The sequence below is a fragment of the Miniopterus natalensis genome, chromosome 13 (assembly GCF_054644295.1).
Source record: "Miniopterus natalensis isolate mMinNat1 chromosome 13, mMinNat1.hap1, whole genome shotgun sequence".
Classification (NCBI taxonomy): domain Eukaryota; kingdom Metazoa; phylum Chordata; class Mammalia; order Chiroptera; family Miniopteridae; genus Miniopterus; species Miniopterus natalensis.
Window position 1 is genome coordinate 29,364,824 of NC_142093.1, and position 19,753 is coordinate 29,384,576.

General features: G+C 35.7%; 1 long non-coding RNA gene across 1 annotated transcript in view; it reads left to right on the plus strand.

Annotated features, from left to right (window-relative positions):
• The window catches only part of LOC107544303 (uncharacterized), a 170,492-nt gene that overhangs the window by 27,843 nt on the left and 122,896 nt on the right, over window positions 1–19,753 (plus strand). The gene's annotated exons all lie outside the window — the stretch shown is intronic.

Below are 19,753 nucleotides of genomic sequence, written 5' to 3' on the forward strand. Positions count from 1 at the left end.
TTCTCTCAAATCTCATTTTTTTTAATGGCCTCCTTTTCTCACCTACTGCTTTTCTCCTCTGCACTGGTTCATTTGTGGGAGTCCCCAATACTGGTCATTGGAAGCTGGGCATTTCACCCTCACCTTTCATACTAACGGTGGAATTTCAGGAATCTGGAGGGGAAACAATTTTTTCCTGGCTTCTTCAAATCGTACCACACAGATTGCATTTATCTCTGAAGACTCCAGCTCTAAAATCAGATTGATAGTTTGCTTCCAAGGCAAACTTCTATAAAGCAAACAGCTTTAAAGAATAGTTTCATGAATGAGACAACGTGTAAACTGAAGGTATTAAGGACTTTGACCCGGAGCTGGAGGCAGAGGATGGGAGGGAAAGGAATAGTTCCTTTCCTTCCCTTCTGTGAGGAAGGTGGTAGAGAGTGCAAAGACAGGCTGTCAGGTGGAAGCCTCTCTCCTTATCTTTGGGGTATGCAGTGGGTTGCTCAGACCTTGCCAGTTTGGTTACAAGCCACACAGTACTGGGCAAGATCAGAGGAGCTTCATATCCTGAACCTTACTTGAGTATATGGGGTTTTGCTAACAGTACTGAAGATTTTTACTACCAAAATTCAAATGTTTGTTTTCCTAGTCATTAGTGATCTCCAAACTTTGTTTTTAAGTTGGATCTTTGATTTTGCACAGTAAAATGATCTGGCCAGACATTTTCTTTTATTTCTTTTGAATTCTTTCTACCTATCCTCAACCCTTTCTTCAGAAACAGTGGGTTAAAACTCCCAAATTTCTATCTCCAGCCTGGAACTCTTCTGTATATCTAACTGCAGACTTGTTACCTTCATCTGTACACCTACTGGATGTTTCAAATTGTACAGGTTTGTAAAAGTATATTCCCTTATGAAGCTGTCGAAGGAGAAGCCAATGTGAGAGCCAGTATTGGATGTATAAGCCTTTGCCTTTCATAGAAAAAGTTCATTGGTTAAATACCAGCCTTCTTAGAAACATGATAAAAAAAAAGTGATCACTGACTATTGTAGCACAGGAGCATACTCTTGCAAGAATAATGCTGATTAAATTTTGTTCTTGGACTGCTTTCATATTGTTACTTAAAAATTCAATACTTTTTGAAAAGCTAAGTTTACCATTATTATCCATGAAAATCCTCTTCTGGTGAACTTACATATGGATTTCTGTTGTACTTGCTATTGTTGAAGCAAGTCCTTGGAAGAGATAGCTTCTAATACTCCTTTAAGTGCTAACCTTCTCTGATTCTGTCTTGTCTTTGCCACTGAACTGGAGTCAGCATAAGGCTAAGAGAAAGATGAATTTAAGTGAGTTTTTAGCAGATGCTAAGTCTGCTATGCATCCCCCCCATTATAAACCTGTACATAGAAGATAATGTGTATTTTTAAAATTAATTTCTAAAATACCCCCAAACATTAACCCATGCAAATGGTGGCCTGTGCCTTGCAAGATAACTCATTGAAGTACATGGAGATAGGATTGCAGCTTTGGCCTCAAAGAATATTGGCAAATTTGCATTTATGTGACATTAATTTGCCTCAAGTATGTCACTGGTGAGTTCTTTGTTTTAGTGAGTGCCAGATGTATTCTTCTTTTGAATATATTTGGTGAAACTCTATTCCTGAATGCCAAATGGACATGAGAAAACTTCCAGTCATCTGGAGCTTGTAAATCGTTCTGAAATTTTTGGAATTTTATTGAAGGCTTGATTTCATCATAGTGCAGAGAATACCTTGGATGAATAAAAAACAAGTCAATCAGAAATGTTTGGAACCAGTAATTAGAATTTCCTTGGAGAGATAAAATGTATGATGTAAATCCAGTGCCTTGTAAAAAAGATTGCTTTCTAATAAGTTATCAGATCTTACAGGGCAGCTTCAGATGCGGACACAGATGTGAGGCTCTATTTTGTTTTTGGCTACAAATTCCTCCCTCCCTCCTTTCAAACTTAGCTTTTCCGGAAACTTTATTTGGCTAATCAAGGCTTATGGAGTTTCAAGATGATTGTCTTATAGAGCATAAAATTAGAAATAATACTCCCTGGAAATTAGTAATTTTATTTTGATATGTTATTTAAAGAAATAAATAACTACTTTTGGCAGTTTGGAACCTTTTCATACTTTACTGACTTTTAGGGTTTTCGATGTTCTACTTTCCAACTTTATTTTACCTTACTTGAATTTTTGCCTTCACTTTGTGAATTATTATTAAAATAGAAAATCCTTCTCATCTGTCTTTTTGTGTACCTCGATACTGATTACAGATACCAAAATTGGTTTTTAAATGTCTTCAAAGGTATTTAATTGTTTAAGGAACAGTGATTCAAACAAAATCAAAGACACTGTATATGTTGAAATCTAGAAGTTAAAAAAGTGTGTAATAGCATTAGTAATACTGATTTATAATTTTTTTCTTAGTATGTCATATCCTATAGCAATGGAACTGCTTAGACCAAAGCCTAAGTTGGAATGGAGGCTATTTTCTCTCTGCTCTTAGAGGAATTTAAGGCATAAATTATTCTGATAAACTAGCATTACCTTCTTTTTTACTGTAGAATGAAAAAAGAAAAAACACACCAACCCACCTAAAACCCTTTCTACTTGGAATTACAGTGTGCTGCTAACGGAAAAATATAAGAAATGACATATCTGACTTTTATTGTTGACTGAGTAGGGCAAATGTGGAAACTCTATTCAAGGTAAGAGGTTAAAAGTTTACATATCCACAAGGGAGATATTGCAAGGATATTACTTAAATTTAAGTGTTTTGTTTTGTTTTAAATAACTCTGTTCAAGCAGATGCTTCAATTGTAGTTAGCTTTTAAAAGGGCCAAGAGTTATAAAACACTTGAATTTGTTCAGTTTAGTTGGAAGAGTGGCAGAATCAGAAAGGACTTTCCAATCTGATTTAATATAAATGAATTCATTTTATGATGAAAAAGAAAAATAAGAAAGAGAGAGTATTAGCAACCATCTACTCCAACTCCATCATGAAACCTGCAGCTAGATGACTCCTCAAAGTTAACCCTAGTTAGTGGCAGAGACAAGGACTCAAGCCAGGCGTCTGACTCCTCATCTTTGGGCCATTCCGCTTCCCTGCCCCATCTCTCTATCCACAGCCCCCCTTGACGTAGTCTTTATTATCACCATCCATCCATATAACACGAACCGAGCATCTGAGGCGCGTTTCCAGGCCAGGGAGCTGTTGGGTGGAGCTGGCATGTACGTGTGCGGAAATAAACGGGCACTGCCCCTCTCTTCCGCCGAGCTGTGACCTTGAAGGCAGGGCCTGTGTTTGCCCACCTCCCTTCCAGCCCACATTGCAGAACATGCTTGATGAAGCTTATGCAGTGAGCAGTCTGCCTCAGGAAATTCCTCCGCCCGCCTTTTCCTAGGAATCCTCTTGTTTGTTTTGACTTCTGTCCCGTTGCCTCATCCTAGGAGTTGTCCTCTCAGCCTATACGTCCTTTGGACTGACAAGCCACTTGGTCAGTCTGACTTTAATTTTGATATCTTTCCTAAAAATTGCCTTTTATTTTATTTCTGCTCTGTGGGCCTTGGGGAAGTGACCCCCATATCTGCCCATGCTTTAAGCTTCCAGATCACTACCCTTAGACTATACTAATGCCCAGGTCCCACCCGTCTGGAAGCTGAAATTGATAGCTTATGTCTGATTACTGAAGACAGGAGGATCGCCTGGCACTTGGATACTCAACATGTGTCTGTGGGACGCATACCAAAAACACTTCAGAGTGTCATCTTTGTTCCCATCCTTGTCATCTTTTTATCAACTATTTAGCTTGGAGATGATGTTAAGCACCATGTGTGATGTAAAATGACTCATGGTTCAATTGATCACACTTAGATACATAAATAAAACTTACTCTTAGTCTTGAACCTCCAGAGAGCTGCTTTAAACACCTGGCAAATTCTGTGAATAACCGGTGATTATTCTCCTTCTCTGTGTATTGTGAAGGCTTAGTTTGGATATAAGTTTTTGCTCTATTAACGGGTAACTTTAACAGTGAAGAAAAAATGGGGTTGTGCTACATACACATGCTGAATTTCTATCACATAGTCTTTCAAACACTCTCAGAAATTCTGGGCTGAAGCCAACTAATCAATAGCAACTTAAAAATAATGTGTAAATCAGCTACATTTTAGGCAAAATGTACTTATTTTTCTTCTGCAGAAGTATAATAAAGGAGCATAGCAATAGGTTTAAAAGTGGCAATCTTGATTAGCAGCTTTTTTCAGTGATTTACTAACATTTACAAATTAATTTACTATTTTTAAAAATATTCTGAAGTTTTCTTCTTCCTAATGGCTCTTTTAAACAATAGTATTTGTTTTTTTCTGATTAAAAAATAATATATGCTCAATGTAGACATTGAATGAAATATAGGGAAACATAAAGATGTAAATTAAAATCATCCATAATGAAAGTGACTTAAATATTATCACTCTAAGAGACAATCGCTGTTAACATTTGGCTATATTTCTTTCTAGAGTTGTCTATATGTTCATTCACTCTCTCTTGATTTTACTCTCTCTCCCCATATTTATTCTCAGTATATATGCAAATATTGAGAATGGTATTTTGGAGCATATACATTACACATATATACAAGATTTTACATAGTTTTTTGTTTCTCAACATTATATTTTAAACATTTCCTCATATTGCATAATGTTTTGTAAAACTTATCTTTGACTTTTTTATGAGTAATCTCTAGTCCTAGGTTCTGGTCATTACTGAATTGGATGGACAACCATAATTTCCTGGATAATAATCGTGCTCCACTTTGGTTATTGAAAATCTAGCTTTAATAGGGAAAATTACCCCTTTCATTTTATGACACTTATGGATTGGGTTAAATACTTGTCTACACTGTGACAGCACCACATGTATTTCTGTTTTCATTACATTGACCTACAGTCTATGATTCTCATGTGTATGTGTGTCTGTGTATCTGTATCCCCTACAGGGCAAAAAGCTCCTTGCTGGACCAGGTCATGTTAATCTTGATATGCTCAGTTCTCAGCTGAGTGGCTCTAGTTTGTGCTTCATATGTGTTTATTAAAGGAAAATGAAGAAATGGGGGCCCAGGGACACTAAGTTGTCCCAGAGAGTAGGATTTGTCTAGGCCTCTTTGTTGGAGGGCAGGGTTGGTCTCCTTAGTTTCTTTGTTACTGAAGTTACTCCAGGCCACAGCATGCCTACATTGATAAATAATAACCAGTTTTCTGGTCTTTGTGTCTATTTTTTACTGAAGGACCTTCAGTCTCAAATTTTCTCCTTCTGGGCAGGGTAGTTGGGGGGGGGGGTGAGGGGACTTGTTACAGGGGCTCATGAATGCGTCTTTGTCACTTCTGCTGACAGCTGAGAGCTACTGAGCCTACAAAATGGCATAACTCTCTTGGGGATGAAGTCTGAGGTATCCCACTGGGCACTGCAGCTTCCACAGGTGGGCTGGAGCCCTCAAGGTTCCAAAACGAACTGTTTCTGGAGCCTCCAGTGCTTTGAAACTGTCCCGGACCCATGCAGAAGTGAGGGAAATGTCTCTTGCTCCCTCTTGAGCCACTTTTTGCCACATAGGCACCAAAGTGGCATTGCACTGAACTTTAATACTTACGCAGTCAATAGCAGAAACAGTTTCTCTCATCAACACCTTTCCTTAGGAATCAATGTATGAGGCCTTGGCTAAGGGAAAAAAATCTGAGTGGTCGTTTTATCTCCAGACATGCTGCTACCCTCTTCTCTTCCTCTCCAACTACTGTGTCTTCGTCATTGAATCAAGCTTGGGTTCTCCCTGGGAGACTTCTCAGTTCCCCAGTGCAAGTCACCTTCCACCAAACCCACCCTCCCTGTTCACCAAACTCTGTCAGAATTTCAGTGGAAAACATGGCATATGTATCTCTATGTTAAATTATACATTAGTCTGTGAGGATGATCTGCGGGTTGGAAATGAAGCTGGAAAAGATTCTGAACTTCCACCACAGAGTCAAGAATCTTTGAACAATTGCTATTCTTACTACACGCTGGCTCTTATTGGTGTGCCTAATCACTATCACTTTTCTTCTCTTCCCCTTAGCATCTACTGTTTGTCTTTCCTCCCTACCATCTTTTAGCCCCTCATTTATTTTTCTTCTAGCTGCTGAGGAAAGCCAGATTTCTTAAACCTACATCATTGCGTTTACATAGGATAGGTAACAAACAACAGGGTCACTGAAAATAAGAATACTCTTGTTCCTTTCATTCGTACTCATTTTTCTATAAAGAGTCTTGAAACTGGAGTTGAACAAGTTGAGAATTAGTTTAAATGAAATAAAACATTTGGAGTCACATAAAAGGAACTGGATTCCCATCTTCTATATTTTAGCCTGAGGTTCATTTATCACACCTGTCTTATTCCCATATTCTCACATTTATCAAAGGTTCTGCACATTAAACAGGTCCTAGATCTTTAATTCTTTGACCTTCTGTGCCATTCATGTTCTTTTTATGATTACACTTCAGAGCTGGAAGTTTAACCCCACTCCTTTATTATATAGATGAAGAAATTTACTTTAAAACACACACACACACACACACACAATAGCAGAGCTCAGTCTGGAATCCTGTTTTCTTGATAATATACAGTAGTCATCCCTATATAATATTATATATAATATTTATTTCTTCATTCCTTTTTGAGTGTCTGCTGTGCTCCAGGCCCTGGCCTAGTTGTCAGGGATACAAAGAAGAAAGCCCAGTCTCAGCCCCACTCTAATTTTGAAGGGGAGACAGATAACGCTTACACCTTTCTAAAGGAATCAAAGGTATTTTTTGAGACACATGCTACACATATCTGTAGGATAGTTATTCAGGTCTTGGAAGTGGTTTATAAGAACAGAATAAAATTATAAAAGCATATTATTGGGGTAAGGGTTTAGAGATGCAGATTTCTTTTTTTCACACATTCATTACATCTGCATCAAGCTCCATTGGGGCAGTGGCTGTTTTCTGCCTTTCCACTTTTGTGACAATGCTTGCTATGGAATAGGTTCTCAACAAAAATGTGTTGGATGAACTATTGAATAAATAGTGTTTTCTTGGAAGCTGTGGTTTAACTGAAGAATCTCACAGAACACCCTGAGACTGTTATGATGAATATGGCTCCTTTCCTCCCACCCTCTGGTCAAGAGTGATTGTCTTCAACAAATGCTTATTAGCTATCTTTTGTGATTCTGTTTTGCTACTCTTTTCTTTGGGATATTGAAGAACCTGAAGGCACAACTTAATAGACCTTGGAAATACAGTGGAGTTAATTGTGTAAGTTTTCATCTTTCTAGCTAGATTTCCTAAAGTGCAAATTTATGAAAACAAGGGTTTATGTTTTATTCTTTTGATTAACTATTTCATTTGGACAACGGTGAGATTTTTAAAACACAGAATGTTTAATATACAAGCAAAATCAAAAGTCCTTTGCAAATGAAAGTGAACATGTATTTCTGTTATTTGTAAGTGGTAATGCATTAAGTCTGACTAGCTTCCAATTTGTGGAAATAAGATTTATATGAGGAAGCTCTTAGTCATATATTTGAAGCTGATTGATAGAGTGTTTCTAAATTATAAAGTTACTGTAAAGCCAGTGACTGTATGCTCTTCAAGTAGCATGCTAAGTCAGTAACCTCATAGCCAAACCATTTATGGGCTATAATGTAGACTAAATTATTTGTTTTATTGCCATACAGAGATACAAGTGTTTAATTTGGTGATTAGTTTTAATTAGGTGATTATGTGCTGATTAAGTGGTAATGCATTTTATTTGAAATTATTAAATGCATTTGGTTGCTCTAATTGAATTTTATGAATAGAAAGTAAAACTTAGCCAAATGTCTATGTAAAATCATCTGGTTGGTTTGTGTGTATGGATGTGTGTTATTTATTTATTTCTTTAAATGGTTTGTTTTAAAACTTTTTATTGGTCCCTAAGTTTTTCTACAAATATTTGTAGAACATGCTATGTAATAAGCATTGAGTTTACCACCATTGCCCCTAAGGATATTACAGTTCGGAGGGGTGTCAAACATGTAAGCAGGAAATTATAACTCCTTGGGATGGAGCACCACAGGGAGCATAAGGAAGAGGCAGTTAACCCCACCTTGGGAGGTCAAGGAAGGCTTGCTTCCTGGAAGGAAGGACATCTAAGACAAATTCTTAGATGTCAAGTGAGCCAGGGCAAGTGAGGAACTGGACTTTTGTAAAAGGCTCAGAGAACTTCCAGGGGAGCCGTAAGTAGTTCAGTATGAATGGAGTAGAGAGCAAGGATGATGGAAGAAGGAGTTGAGGTTGGAGAGATAAGCTGAGGTTGAGTCATGAGGCCCTTGTTTGCCATACTAGGCAATTGGGGCTGTGTGGTGCTGTATAAGTGGGTTTCAAGTATATGTGTCTCAAATTGAAATGTGTTGACTGAATTTAGAAACAAAAGTCATATTTGACCTTGAAGAGAGCCATTTAATGGGAGGAGTGGGAGTGGATACCAGATTGCAGCAGGTTGAAGAGTGAATGAAAAATGCTGGAGTAGAGACAGTGGTTGCTGTCAAGAAGTTGATTCGATTTATGAAACACTTAAAAGTGTGTATGTCATTAAAAATATGGGATTAGTTTAGAATTATAGGTTGGCTACAGTAACAGATGATAGGTTTACCATGATATTCCTCTCTTAATGTATGCTAATTTTATTTTCCAAGAGTATTGTGAAGTAAATAATGTTAGGTGATAAAAATGTTTCCTCCAAAAAGAAGTGCCTTTTTATGATCAAGGTTAACTTAAGAATTATGGTATATCTGACTGAGATCTGATAAGTTCCTACAGAGTTCTGTCTCACAGTGACTAACTGAGAGAACTTAAAAGTAGTTATAGTTACTGCTATAAAAAAAGGCAGGTCTCAAGAATCTAATTGTTGAAAATAGCTTATTCATTTTATGCAAGAATTCATGACATAAAAGACATTAGCTATAGGATTTCTTTGGCTCTTTTATACACAAGTAATTATTTGGTTAACAAAAATTGTGCTTTCATAATATTATGCAAAGCAGCCCGCCTGTACTGTCAGTACTACTATGTTGCCTACCTTTCAGGCTATAATAAGCATTAAAAATGAAAATGACAGATAATGCTTCTGATGTTAAAACTTCTATTGGAGGTGGATTTACCATGAATTTAATGAAACCAGGGTCCCCTCACTTGCACAGCAGTCTACCTAATTTTGTGTTCATAATTTCCTTTTCTTTTTCTTAAAGAGGGTGCTCAAATTGTATAAGTTTCAAACCAACAAAAATCTGGGCCTGCCCTGATTTTTCTGTAATAGATAACCCCTTGATAAAGAATTTCATGGTAAGGATTTGAAGCTTCTACCTGGAACTTTATCAAGAAAATTGGAGAAGTAAACTACTGGAGGGAGAAGCACATGCACTTAAATTATAAACAGGTGATAATGGGTAGAGAATATTTTTGAAAACCAACAAAGCAAAAAATTCCTACATCTAAGTAATTTTATTTTATCTGTGTGTGGCTTTGTGACCTAGGAAGAAGCCACAATTTTTTAGGCTTACTGTGAGCTATGCTCAAATTAATCTTCATAACAGTGATATGAGGCATTGCTGTCTGCATTGTACAGATGAGGAAACGGAGGCCTCAGATGCTGAGACTGATCTGCGCTTGCCTGTTAAGGATGCGGTTAGCTTTGCTGTGTATTGTTCCAATGGTCAATATATACTGTTCAAGTGGTCAGGTTTGATACCTGAACAAAATTAACTCTTAATAGAGAAATATATCTAAAAGCAAATGACCTTGGTCATAAGGGAACTATTAGGGACCATAGCTGGCTCAGTGCACATCCAAGATCACACAAGAAAAGGGATCCCGAGCACTTCAAGTGTAAGTCTGTCTGTGGCATCATCAGCATATATGTGAATGAATGCTTATTATTTTAGCATATTTTAGATAGCTGCCTAGCTAAGGTATTTTATTAATTTTCTACCCTAGGAGAGCATTAACTCACTCAAAAATCCACTGATTGTCTATAATCTGTATCTTGTTAGAATATTTATTTATTTATTTTCACACTTATTTATTTATTTATTTATTTATTTATTTATTTATTTATTTATTTATTATCCTCACCTCAGGATTTTTTCCTATTGCCTTTCAGAGAGAGGGGAAGAGAGAGAGAGAGAGAAACATCAATGTGAGAGAGACACATAGACTGGTTGCCTCCTGCACTCACCTGACAGGGGCCCAGGATCAAGCCTGCAACCAAGGCATGTGCCCTTGGCCAGAACCAAACCCGGGACCCTTTAGTCTACAGGCCGATGCTCCAACCACTATGCCAGACTGGCCAGGGCTTGTTAGAACATTCAAATGGCTATCAGAAAATTGACTTTTTAAGAAAAGAGGGGTAAAGCTACATAGTCATCTGACAAAAGAAACTGAAAGATATGGGATTAAATTAACTATGGCCATGGGAAAATAAAAACGTTCAATAAAAACATTCAATAAAAATAGCCTTGAATAGTTTCTTATACGACCCAGATACCTGTTGTTATACAAACAGCCTAAGATTTATTTTGTCACTAAAATACCCAGCGTGTGTGGGGCTTGTGGAATACAGAACCAGAGTCAGGAATCTCATCTATTTTAAATTCATCCTTGAGCAGCTAAAGAACAGATCATATCCCCCCCCCTTTTTTTTTACCCAGCTGTCAAAGCATTTATGTTACCCAAATGGAGTCATGTTATTCCATAGAAACAGAGTGTGTTTAATTGAATCCTCCTGTGGTAATTGCGTTTTCAGACTGGTCTCTCGTCTTAAGAATTCTTTCTAGAAGCCTGGAAAGGGTTTGGTTGTTTATTTCAGGCTTTTCCCAGACTATTAAGGCCTCCCCTACTTTCCCTGTACTCCAGCAATATATATATATTTTAAAGAGCACCTGGTATGCAAAGCATAGTTTACTTTCATGTTTCAAATCTGAAAGCTGATTTTAGGAAAAATGGAAAGCCAACGTCTTGGGTTGGGCAGAATCCCCTTAGCATGTATTACAAATTTTTCTCTTAAGTGGCTTTCGTTGATTTTGTCCTTTCTTTTTATTTTCTGATTACAAAACTTTCATCAGAAGTTTGGTAGGAAAGGAGTTTGAAACAAGTGCATTTTTGAGGGCTCTTATCATTCTATAATGTTACGATATAATGCTGTTTAAGGTCTCCGCATCTGGTAAATTACAAAAAGAAAATCTGCTGTTAGAAATCTACCAAATCATTTTATAGTTGAACAAGTTGCTTCTGAATGTTATGTTTAACCTAAATAGCTGACAGATTTATTCTCCCAATAACCTCCCGCCCCTGTCCCTCTAACCTCCACCTACTAATTTTGTCTTAGTTAGTCATGAATAAATAACATTTATGATTACAGTTTGTGATGGCCCTTGGGAACTGTGAGATGCTCTCAACTGGAATTTAAATTTCTACAAGCAGTAATCCAATTTGTCAGGTTTTGGGATCTTAGCCATGTATACTTAGCATTATTCAATCACCAGAGTCATATCTCTAGGAAAGAACAGGTCTCGCCACATAAATTCAGTCTCTGAATGAAAGCCAGCATGAGTCAAACAGACACAACTAATTGGGTCTTCACTGTAAAGAACTGTAAAGAACATTTGTTAGCAAGTTGTGGCATAACTGTTCATTATCCGATAGAAAACTCTTAACTCTATTGGGAAAATGTTTTCCTATGAAAATATAAAATATATGAGTTGGGGTTCTTATTGGGAGGTTTAAACCATGTTTTAAATGTAACGGAAATCTTGGAATTTTGATACTAGTGCATCAAATTTGAAATGAAATTTAAAATATTTTGGACTGATCAAGTTTGTCTCATAATTACAGCATGGTTTAATGTGTTTAAGGGATACATACTAGCACTTGTGTGAAAGTCAGAGCTGGATGATTTTACTTGAAATTTAAACCACCTGCATGCTTGAATTTTTCACTCTCTCATTTCCTCTTTTTATACATGTGTAGTTATTTAGAGAAACGGTAAAAAGCAGGATTGATTTTTAATTTCTACAGCACTTGCAGGGTCTTAGTAGAAGTGCCACCTTGGTAGGTTGCTCTTTGGGCTGAATACTTTTTCTCCAGGCAAGGGGGGGCCATGTAACCCCTGGGAATGGAGTGGAGGCTATAATTCTTAGTCATTTGTTGTTGTAGGCTAAGTTCCAAACAATGAACTAGAGGTGAAAGTCCCTATGTCCTATTACTAATCCCCATGGTCTCTTAGGTTCCTTTTGTTTTTCTTCTCATTACATTATTAACTGTATAATGTCAGGGGATATATCAAACTTCCATAATGGAAGCATAATGTATAAACAATTTATAACTTAAAAATTTCTCATCCTGTATGTAGGGTTCTCATATTTAATATATACCATCACAGAATTCTAGATAACTTAAAAAAAAATATGTTAGATTTCTGAAGATTTTCTAATTTATTCTCTCATATTGGATTTTAATTTTTATGACTTCTTTACTCTGTTGTATTAAATTGTGGCCCCAATAGGGCTTTTAACAATCATTTCACTAGTGACTTCCATTATGATCTGTGGTTGGATAGTCTTGTGTTGGATTCTATAGAACTATTTCTTGAGCCTCAGCATCTTCTCTTTGAGAAGTGCCAGATTCACCATAAAGAGAAATGTGAAGTTTAAAAAACTTGGAATAGTATTATCTCTGGTGCTGTTTACACACAACATTATTTTTCTAAGTACTACATTTAAAATGATTTTCATTTAAAATGATTCATTATATATGATTATTGTAGAAGACAAGAAAATAATGACAAGCAAAAAGACAAATTCAAATCACCTCAAATCCTACCATCCAGAGGTAACAACTGTTAACATTTTTATTTTCATGTGTATCACTTAATATTTCTCTGTTTATACACACACATATTAGTATATATACGTACACAATGCATGTATATATATAATGATGTTATACTATGTCTACTTATATTGCAACTGTTTTCCCCCACTTTATATTATTATCAACACATTTTCCTGTTCACAATTATGTATCTATGCTATCATCTAAGGATTGCTAATGCGATGTTTTATAGATCGCTATAATTTATTTAATCTTTAATTATTGGATATTCAAATTGTTTTCCATTTGAATGTTTATGTTACTATAAAAAGTTTTCCAATCAGTGTCTTTATACATAAATCTTGTGCATTTAACTGTTTATTTCTTTAGGATGAATTTCTAGAAGCAAAATTCCTAGGTGAACTAGTAAGCACACATTAAGGCTTGTGTATCCATTGCCAAATTGTTCCCTAGAAATAACACATCAATATATAGTCCCTTCTATGGAATGAGTGTCTTTGTTTATTTGTTTGTTTGTTTGTTTATCCTGTACTATCCTTTTCATCTTTGACATTCTCACAGTTGAAAATGGCATCACATGGTTTCTTTAATTCCCATTTCACTAATTACTAGTAATGTTTAATGCCTTTTTATGTATTTACTTGAACATCTATAATTTTTTTAATGGATTATCTGTTTTGGTGTTTAGCCTATCTTTGATTAGATATATTTGTAAGATTTAAAAAATGTAATAACTCTTTGCCTATTAGATTTCAGAAAAGATTTTTTTACTTTGTCACTTGCCTTTTAATGTTTTGATATTTTTGATATATAGTTTAAACTTTTAGCTTTTATTTTAAAAATTAAATATATCATTTGTACAAATGAATACGTAAATGCCATATATATATACTGTTTGAATAATAATAATTATTAAGAAGTAACCTTGTATTCACATCCCAGTTGAAGAATAGTACATTTCCAAAACCCTTGAAGCTTGTATAAGCTCCTGTCATATCACATTTTCTCTTCTCTCCAAAGGTAACCAATTTCCCTAATTTTGTTCTTATTTTCTTTATAGATTTATCACATATAGGCAATTCTTAAACAGTGTATTATTTAATCTTGTATATTTTTGAAATATATATAACTAGAATTATACTTTATAAATTCTTTTGTGACTTCTTTTTATTTTTTTAAAACTAAAGAGTATCCACCCATGGATAATGTTAAAACATCATTTTTAATGCATGTATGGTATTCTACTATATGGCCATATCACAATTTATTTATTCATTTTTCTGTTGCTTCCAATTTTTTGCTATTACACACACAAAAATGCTTCTTGTACATATCTTAAACCTTCTTGTACATATCTCCTGGAGCTTATCTGTAAAAAGTCTATTCTTTTTAAAATATATATATCTTTATTGATTTCAGAGAGAGGAAGGGAGAAGAAAAGAGACAGAAACATCAATGATGAGAGTCATTGATCAGTTGCCTCCTGCATGCTCCCTACTGGGCATGTGTCTTGACGAGGAGTTGAACCAGGATCTCCTGGATCATAGGTCAGTGCTCAATCGCTGAGCTTTGCAGACTGGGCAAAAGTCTATTCTTAGTATTGGAACTGCTGGGTCATAAAGTAGGCATATTTTCTGCTGGAAAAAAAGCCAAATTGTTATTTAAAGTGTTTGATCATTTTATACTCCCACTATCAGTGTTTAAGAGATTCTGTTGTTTGACATTATTGTTGTAATATTGTAATATAGTATATTATTAGGGTTTAAAATCACTGGTGGCTGTAAAATGGTATCTCCTTGTGGTTTTATTTTGTATTTTGCTCATTACTGATGAGGTGAGCATCTTTTTTATAAACTTATTGATCATTTGTGGATGCTTCTCTGAAGAATGCCTTTTCATGTCTTTTGACCATTTTTCTATGAGGTTGTCTTTTATTCCTTTTTTTTGTTCTTTCCTTCCTTTCTTCCTTCCTCATTGAAATCTACAAACTGCCAGAAATCAGTAAATATTAGCAAATGGTCCCAGGCAACCACACATTATAGTGCTTGATTACCTTTCTGGATTCCATCTTTTAAGTCATTTTTGCTTCTAAAGAATTCCTTTATTTTCTTGCCATCTAAACCATTTTTCTAAAAGGCTTTCTAAAAATGTTTTATTCAGAACTTTTCAGCATCCTGTACAGAAACATTACTTGGAGTACACCATATTTATGGAATTATAAATCTAGAAATTTAAAATTTTGGTACAGTCAAATCTCTCAATATCCCTGTGTATGGGCTTTGTTTTGGTGTTAAACTTACGAAGTCCCATTTCACTTCAAGAGTATTCAAATATTCTAATATATTTTCATTTTGTAATATACAAATATGTAATTTATTTAGAATTCATCTTGATGAAACATGAGAAGTAGAAATCTAATTTGATTTTTTCTCAGTTAACTTGTTGTCCCAACATCTAAGTCATTTGTCAAAAAATAAAAATATGAAATAATAAAAGCTGAAGTTAATGGCACCAATAAAAAAAGTTGTGTTTGAATAGACATTATAATCATACTCATTATTAGCTCCATAATATGGAAAATCAATTATGAAAATAAATGGTTTTGTGTTTTAAAAAGTATCTCAATTGTCTTTGTACTCTTGGAAAGAGGAGAGACTTTTAATTCCTTAGCTTTACTTGCCAGTGCCTACTTTGGAAGATATATTTTTTCTTAAAAATTCTCAGGATACTCTAAAATAGGGCAATAAAACAGGAAACCCTGGGGAGATGAAATTTTTGCTGACCCCATGTATATGTTCTTTCTGTTTTTCTATAATCAGAATCTTGCATATATTGAATTCCCCATTGTGACACAATTATTGGTAGTCTAGTAGAGAATTGGAAACAGACACAAATTAATTGGAAGGGAAAAATGAACCTTTATTTCCCCAGGGATGTGGACCATGAGGGTGGAGAGAGAGATGCTTGTATAATCTCTATGGAAGAGTATTAGGCTCTTCTTCATAGATTAAATTGTGGCTTCTAGTTGAGCTTCCTTGTATCTGTAGAATCATTTCCATGCAAACTAGAAATTCACTGTCTGAGAAGTAAAATTAAACTTCCAATTGCAACTCATAGCTCACGTGTCCATAGACCTGTGTGGAAATAACAGAGGATTAGAATCATGGACACAGTCTCAACCATTCAGCAATTATTTGTTGACCCTTCCAAATCCATGCTGGGTCTTGCATAGGATAAGAAGAGATTTCAATTCTCATTTATTTATAATGTGGAATAATAGGTTATCTTTATTAATAGGACATATAAATTATTAGTTACATTTTAAAAAGTCAAAAGATATAATACATTCAAAACTAAAAGTATCTGGAAGAGATTTGACTCTCTGTAGCTTCCAGGTTTTATAGTGTTTTCCTCTTACCATCAGAGTATTTACTGTGGTTATAGACCATGAACAAAGCAGTTAGAGATTGAATCAGAATTATCCTTTTGATGTTTTGGAAGTTGCTTTATAGACTAAATTTCTGAAAGCTTGGTACTTGCTATTTTTCCTTCAATAAAAATAAGTTACAGAACTAGATGGTTTGGCTCAGTAGTTAGAGTGTCGGCCTGCACTGAAGGGTCCCAGGTTTGATTCCGTCCAAGGGCATGTACCTCGTACCTCGGTTGCAGGCTTGATCCCTGGCCCCAGTTGGGGTGCACGTGGGAGGCAATCGATGTGTGTGTCTCCCTCTCTTTTCCTTCCACTCTCTCTGAAAAGCAATGGAAAAACTACCCTCTGGTGAGGATAAAACAGAAGTTACACAATTCTGATCAACATCTGTGACATATTTCATACGCCCTTGGCAAATGATACATAGTGCTAGGAACGTAGTGGGCATTCAACATACACCTGTAAATTAACTGAAAAAGGAGCATAAGAAAACATGGTTCTGTTTATTTTAAATTTCTGGTTGGTTGCATTCTAGATAAACGACAGTTTATTGCAGAGAGAAAAACAGACCTGATGGAATCTAGGAAAGACATGGAAAGGGAAGGTTGTCCAGCAGGTCAGGAAATCTGAACCCGTTGTCAAGAGTTCTGAATGTTTTTCCTGTTCAACATTATGAGGTGCTTACCCATCATTAATTTTAGTTTGTTTTTATGTGAGCTTAAACTTTGGGTAATTTCTTGACTAGTGCTTTTTAAATTTAACATCAGTTTTTTAAAAATAATTTGCATTTTGTTTCACAACAGTTGCTCAAAATATCCTTGAAAAAGGAGGGCTGTGTTAACCTTTAATACTTAAAAATCACTTGGAGGAAGTTCAATTGAACATGAGTATGTGTTTGCAAGAAAGTAAAACATAACCAGAATGAGTAACCTCTGTTCTCTGAGGCTTATTAAGCGTATCATTTATGCTTGAAAAAACAAAGTGAATTTATTTGTTTTAATGTCCAAAAACTTTGACCCAAGAGTTAAAAGGAGCTAGCTGACCAATACAGTAAAAATAGCAGCGGACATTTTTTAACTGGGATGATATTTAACCTTCCATCTCTTCATTACTGAACATGTTGAAAACAGTTTGAAATAACTTTCTAGTGTTAGAAGCACATTTAAAATGTCTACTCTGATAATGTGAGTTGTAGGCCTGCCAAATTATCAAATAACCAGGTCCCCAAACCCACTCTGGAAATAAAGGAGAATTATTTTTTAATCTAAATTATCCAAATAGCTTATCTTTATAATCCCATGACAACTCAGTAATTGCTCATCCTTTATTGGATCCCTGCTGCCTTGTGGGTTGAGTTATATTCATAAAATGAAAGGACTTACAGAAATAACAGAAACCAGCAGGGAAAGGTTCATTTTACTTTAAAAATGTTGTTTTTAAATTAGAGATGATACATGATGATTTATTTAAACCTGAAGAAATCCTGATTAATCTCCTCATATATCTATATTTTGTTGGTAAATCCTGGGAGATTTTGCTCTGTTGTTTTCTATTTTCTCTAACCGAGTGGTTGGGTCTTAGCTTAATTTGATGTTCCCTCCCAGGCCACTATTAAAGGCAGGCCTCTTTCCCAAATGACTTTTTTTATTATCTCTCTAGAAAAATGTTGATGACAATATCTTTTTTTTTTATTACCCTTTGCATTAAACCTCTCCATGCCTTCTCAATGGAATGTGGTACCAGTCAGTTATTTAATATTTAATAAATAATTTTAGGTGAAACAAGGGACTTTCTCCTCCTGCCAGGCATTTTGAAGCTACAATAGAGAATATGAAACTCACACATTTAGTTATTTCTTTTAGACTCTGAGTTTGATTATAGAGAAAGTGACATAAAATAGCCTTTCAGTAATTAAATACTTTTGCTTTGTCCTTAGTACTGTGCCATATACATTGTGAAGCATAAAAGCTTAAGATGTGATGATTGTTGCCAACTTTCTTACATTCTGGATGAGGTGATCTGAACATTCTGCAATTAAGTAGCAATGCAAGACAACATATGACTAAATATCAAAATAAGCAGTATAAACAACAAATACTATAAGAGCTCCTAATAGGGGTTAAGTATCAGTAGAGGACATTTGATTTAACCAGTGGAGTCACCTCTTATTTGAGGGTTAGGTGCTAAAGTTAATCAATACACAATATAAAACCTATTGAAGTCCATATTCTTCAATCACCCATAAATCACCCACTCTTAAATCACCCATAAATTCTTCAATCACCCATAAATCACCCACTCTTAAATCACCCATAAATTTCAGTATATATAGTCAAAAATATGTGCTACATTAGATACTGACACACACACAGTCTCTTAGCGAGTTCTGTACAGGTAGTGTTTCCTTCTGTACAAACAGATCACTGAAGAAAGTGGCTTGAGTTTATCTTCAGACCCAGCAATCAGCCTCAGCATCATGAGTTGCTTATACTATGAGAGGTGCATAGGAAGTGGGTCTGATTTAACATCTTTTGCTCCAGTAGAGGTGGAAAGATTTCAAATTTCAGTGAGATTTGTGAGATGGAATCTGTAAGTCTGTTGTCTGATCAGATGTGATGGAAGATGATTAGGAAGAAAAGAAAGTTGAGGATAATGCCAAGGTATTTCACTTGGGAGACAAAATGAGTTTATCATAAACTAAAACAGAAACCACGGGAAGAACTATGGGCTCTCTTTCTGAAGTGGACATGTTTTGTTCAAAGGGCCTGTGGATTTCTCACTCAACTATATCCAGTGGGCAACAGGAGATACGGGTTTGGAGAGTGGAGTTAAGATTGAGGCTGGGGATACAGAATTTAGAGTCATGAGCAGAGAGTGGATGGATTGAGGGGTAGATGACAACACATTGGAATGGCCACTCTCCAAGGAAAGGATGAGAACTGTACTGGGTCGAATAGTGTTCCCAGCCCTCAATTCATGTCAACCTGGAACCTCAGAAAGTAACCTTATTCATAAACAGGGTCGTTGCAGATATAATTAGTTAAGATGAAGTCATACTGGATTAGGCTAGGCCCAGTGTCCTTCTAAGAAAAGATTACAGAAATGCAGACAGTGGAGAAGGCTATGTGAAGACAGAGGCAGAGACTGGAATGCCAAGGATCACCAGGAACTACTAAAAGCGAGGACGGGGTAAGGACGGACCTCCTCTAGAGCCTTTACAGTGAGCATGACCCTGATAACAACTCTACTTCAGACTTCTAGTCTCCAGAATTGTGAATGATTATGCTTATATTGTTTTAGGCTAGCCAATTTGTGTCACTCTGCTATTGCAGTCCTAGGAGACTAATGCAAGGATCATGGATAGACCCTGGCTTAAGG